The sequence below is a fragment of the Benincasa hispida genome, chromosome 11 (genome assembly GCF_027475165.1).
Source record: "Benincasa hispida cultivar pf3 chromosome 11, pf3_genome.v1.1, whole genome shotgun sequence".
NCBI lineage: Eukaryota > Viridiplantae > Streptophyta > Magnoliopsida > Cucurbitales > Cucurbitaceae > Benincasa > Benincasa hispida.
The window spans coordinates 48,090,691-48,096,410 of record NC_143488.1 but is presented as its reverse complement, the minus strand read 5'-3'; positions in this window follow the sequence as shown (position 1 = coordinate 48,096,410).

The following is a 5,720-nucleotide window of genomic DNA, read 5'->3' as shown; positions in this document are numbered from 1 at the left end:
ATAGACTTTGGAGTTTGTATTTAATTTTCATAACTGTATCAATTTACACTTTTCGTTATATTATGTTGGATAAACATCATGTGAAACTTATAATTTTATAAATTAAACACTTAAATTGCCATAAACTAATTAATTCAAACTCTCTATTAAGTTTTTTCTTGAATATTCTATGTGCATCAATTATAATCATTCATTTTATTAGTATGATATTTGAAGAAGCCTACACACATATCAGAATTGAATGCATGGACGATTTTCAAATGTAACCATAATGAAGAGTCTAAATTGATCCACTTATAACCATGGAAAGTCTGAATGAGGGTGTAAATTAATATAATTATGAAAATTCACTTATAACAATGAGAAGTTTGATTGTCACCTTCGCTGATCGTTGTCGGCCAACCCTCGACCACCAACTATGGCAACCACCTTCGGTCACCACTTCCGACGAACATTTTTTTTCCAAGTCATTCCAAAGAGGCACTTAGTTAATTATAATAATATTTTTTAAAATACGCTTTTCCTTTCTTCTAATTATTTTTTCTTTTGGAGTTTTTTTAATCATTGTTGTTATTCGATTATCTTTTTTAATTCCCTCTCTTCCTTTTTTTTTTAAAAAAAAAATTAATGTTTCCTTCATTTTAGAAGATTTAATTCATTTTCTATTCTTATTAGTAAAAAAACGATCACCTATTTATTGAGGTCTCAAATATAAGTTGAATATACTAATAATATAATGGGAAATGTAAATATACATCGCATATATCATTGTTAGTTTTTTGGTGTGTTTACAATTTTACTTAAAATATAAATATACATCGACTATATGGTTTGGTATATAAAATAATATATTATACAAATTGTATTGTCCATGCACTTATCAAATATACATTGATTTGTTTATAGAATATTCAAATATATAGTGTTATATATATTAAATTTACCCCGTTTTCTCCTTCAAAGCTTCTCGTTGATTCTTGCTTTCATTTATAAGAGTAACAATTTTCAAATTTTTGGAGATATTTTCCCTACATGTATGGGTTCTGAAAAGAAAACTGCTTTGGAAAGTTCATAACCACAATAAATTTTCCTTACATGTTGAAAGCTAAAAAAAGTAAATCTGGTCAAATTTTGTGTAAAATAATAGTTCACTAGACTTCAGTTGTATAATTATGTATATTTATTTAGACTATATATACAAAAAGCCCTAATTTAATTAATTTAACATTTCATTTTTTTCATTGGTCAATTTAACTAGCTCGAAGATTTAGGATTATTTTTTAAACATAAATTATTAAAATGGTAACAACTTAATGCCAAATAAAAATTAAAAATCAAACTTTATGATTTTTTCTTTCCTCAAATGTAATTTGATTAAAAAAAATGAATTTAAGACTAAAATACTAGTTTATTTGATCAATTTGAAGTTAGCATGCCATGGTAAAAAAATCGATCATTTTCAAATTAGTAAAAATGACAAAAGTTTATGAAGTTTTATCTCAAAACCTAGTAAAATCAAAATACCAAATTACTAAAATAATAAATTAAATAAAATTATAAATTTGGTCACATCTCTATTTTTTTTTTAAAAAAAAACAAATATTCTTCTAAATTTTTTAGTTTATTTTAAACTTAACTATATTAAAATAATTAAGATGACAATTTTGAACTAGTCTAAAATCATACCATTGATTGAACACAAGAAAATATTTCGAAAACTAAAGATTTATAAATCTGCATTTCATTCTCAGACTTCCTAAGCTTACATTTCAAACACAAGCTTATTAAACCAAAACTTCCATAACCTGCACTCCGAACACAAATTTCTTAAACCTAAGCTACCTAAAATAATATTACTTTAATTTGAGCATTACATGCATTGTACCCCTTTTAACCCAAAATCTTGGCACCATCATTAAAATGAGCCTCTACCTTTGGTTTCAAGTCGTCTTAATTAGAAACACTTTGAGCTTGAGTATGTTAACTCTAGTTAAATTCTCTTTATGTATTTTTTAGTTCGAGAATGAGAAAAGTGTGTAAGTAGTATAAAAACTTTAAAAGAGTGTACTTGTAGTTGGGATTAGAGAGAATTATTCTGTGTTATTATAATATATTTTTTTACATAGTGGAATCCTTTCAGTTAGGGTATGATTTTTCTCCGAGTTTTGAGTATGTCATGTAAAAATTTGTGTATTTCAGTTTTATTGTTTTCCTTTAATTTATTTGTTATATTTTTACATATTCTTGTGATAAAAGTTTGAGGTTTTTTCCAACAAGTGGTATCGGAGCTTTAGGTTCATAGTTTCATGAATTTTAAGTATGCTCTATGGTTGGAGCATAGTCTGACCTTCCACATCATAAAGAAATTTTTGAAATGGGTTGCGAATTGTGAACAATGGAATTTGCTAGGAAGAGAAGCAGATATGTCAAGTTTTATGAGTCCAGTAAATTTTGGTGTGGGAAAATTTGATGGAAGGATCAACTTCAACTTTAGGAAAAAGCAAGTCAAGCATGTGTTAATACAATCTTAAGTGCAAGCTAAGCAGTGATGATGTTCTGGTGCAGTTCTAGAGTGATTCCAGCAGGGGTTCAAAAAAAATAGTCTTCGAACAAAAAATAGGTTGTTGAGAATGCATATAGTCTGAGCACGTGAAAAAAAAAAAAGCAAGTTTTTAAGATGACTCTGAATTGGATGTTGATGTTGTCTTTTTCGTCAGGGTAGATAGTCACTTCCTCCGAAGAAGATAAAATTCATCCTTATGGTAGTTTGCTTACCATGATAAAGGATGTTAGCAGTTCCACAAGTTTACATATGGGACATTGACTTTGATCATGCAAGGTGTGTGGTGGAAGTTGTGTCGATGGTTGAAGAACTTCTAGGTGAGCCAAGTAGGTGGAAACTTGCACCATACATTTCAATAAGGTTTAACGATATGTGACAAAAATGAAAATCATGGAAGGTGGTATTGCAAGTGGATTACTCTTTATGATGGAGTGAGTTATAATTCACTGAGTTGAAAATATTATGATTGTTGGTGAAGACAATGGATATTGTAAAAGTTGTGGATACTTCAAACATCTGGCCAAAGTGGAATTTGTTAGGCCTTGAAAAAAATATTAAAAGTGTAATTGTCTCACATAAAAAAAGTTCAAGGAAGTCATGGGTTTCAACCACTATAAAAAGAGCCTCTACTTTTGGTTTCAAGTCGTCCCTATTAGAAACACTTTAAGCTTGAATGTGTTAACTCTAGTTAAATTACCTTTATGTAGTCTTTAGTTTGAAAGTGAAAAAAGGGTGTGAGTAGTATAAAAGTTTTGAGAGAGTATTTTATAATTGGGATCGGGGAAAGAATTATTCATGTGATTGTAATAATTTTTCACATGGTAGATTTCTATCTGTTGGCCTATGGTTTTTAATTATATTTTGCTTCTTAGTTTTAATGTTTTTCTTTAATTAATTAATTTATTTTTGCTTATTCCTTCACTAGAATCGAGAGGTTTTTCCAAGATTAAATTGATATAATTATTAGTTCAAGGTTTAAACGAATACAAACCGGAGTTTAGAGGTACAAATTAATATTTTCCAAAAGAAAAGTCTTAATTGAGAATGAAAAAAGGGTGCGAGTAGTATAAAATAACTAATTTATAAGCAATTTTTTCAAAAATAGCATAGCTTAAGTGTCATCACGCATGTACTATCCATCTCAAGGTTTGACAATCTCATACACCATATGTTGTCATAATAATAATAATAATAATTTTAGTTGAGAATCTATCCAAATCATATCTTAAAAGTTGTTATGTTTCCTTAAATTTTCAAAATCATTTTCTTAAAAAAAAAAAAATCAAAATCATTTCTATATTATCAAATCAAGCACTGTAAAATATAATTTTTTTTTAAAAATACCTTTAATTGACTAATGGTTAAACTACAAGTTTTAAGCTGGTTTGATCTTCTAATAGTTCGTTTAAAATGTATTAATAGATTTATAAATTTTTAATTTTGTGTTTAATAGATTTTTGAATTTTTAATTTTCCTCTAAAATGTATTTGATCTACTCAATTATTTTAAAAATTCATGTTCTATTATATACAAAATTAAAAATCCAAGAGTTTTCTTAGACACAAATTCAAATCATGTCTATCAGATTAATTAATTTTTAAAATTTTTGAATTATTATTAAACATAAAATTTAGGATTCATGGATCTATTAAATATTTTTAAAGTTGATGGATTTAATAAACAAATAATTAAAAGTTCAGTGATCTACTAAATAATTTAAAAGTTTAAAGAACAGACAAACACTATAATAGTTAGAAATTGAAAATAAATAATTGTGAGACACCCACTTAATTTCAATTGAATGTGTTTACCAATATCTACTATGAAAATGAGGCAATGTCCCCACAAGTTACTAATGCAACAAATCTCATAATCAAATTACATCCAATATAGGTATTGATTTGATTACCATTTTTTGATTAGGTAAAACCCGCTCCATTTTTTTCCACTTCTCACCATTTAACTTATCTCGGAGTTTTTTTAGTCTTTCTTTTCTCTCTCCCTTTTATACACACGTAAGAATTCTTTACGATATATATATTTTTCTTCTCAAACTAAGACAATAAAATACTTCTATTAGAGAAAAAGCTTGAAAAAATCAAATCAGTTGTTCAAAGAGTAGGATGAGTACCTAGTTGATTTTTTTTTAAAATTTTTTAAAAAACAATGATTTTCTTCCTTATGTTGATTTTCTTATCTTGTTCTTGCTATCACTTACACATATTCTTAAATCATATTCTCGCTCGGACTCTTTTTTTTTTTTTTTTTTAAGAAAAGGAAGAAATCAACTATTTCTTTGTTCATCTTGTAGATTTTGAATCTCATGCTTACGATGGAAAGCATAATCTCAAAGTCTTTTAAGAGTATTTATATCAAAATTATGTATTTTGAATTAAAACTACAATTAAATTAAAATTTGAATTGGGAGTGAAATTTAAGATAATTACTATTTTTTTTTCTAAATCCTATGTTTTTTTAGTTCAGGTATTAAAACTCGTGCAAGTATAAAAAATTTATTAAGTAAATAAATTGAATATAGAAAATGACGTTATAAACTAATTAGAAATATAAAAAGGCATATTGTAATAATCCAAACTTTAATACAATTATGGGTGGAAGGTGGAAGTAAACACAACCGAAGGTTCCTACTATTTTCATTTCAATGGATTCTCGTAACGATTTCAACTAGTTCTCGATCGGTAAATGGAACTATAATTTCACTTTGATTAAAAATACTTTCCATTATAAAAGTCATTTCAAACTCATTTAATAGACATTGGTGCATTTTTCAAGATGTGGATTGTTTTGTTTAGAAAGCATTATTATTATTATTATTATCATTATCATCATCACTACAAGAAATCTGACTTCTCCGATGTCATATTTCGTCGGAAAAGTGTGAAAAACGCGTCGAGAGAGCCTTTCCCAACAAATAAAAGGTCGTCAGAAGTTTGGTCGGGAGAAACCCGTCGGGAGAGGATCTCCCGACCCACTTTAAAACGGCGTCGAAAGTTATTCGGGGAACTCCCGACGGTTGCTCTATGCATCCGGAGTTCCAGAACTCCCAACGGTTTTATTTAATGTGTCGAGAGATACAAGAACTCCCGACGCAGTAATATATGCATGGGGAGTTAATTCATTAGTTGAAAATTATTTT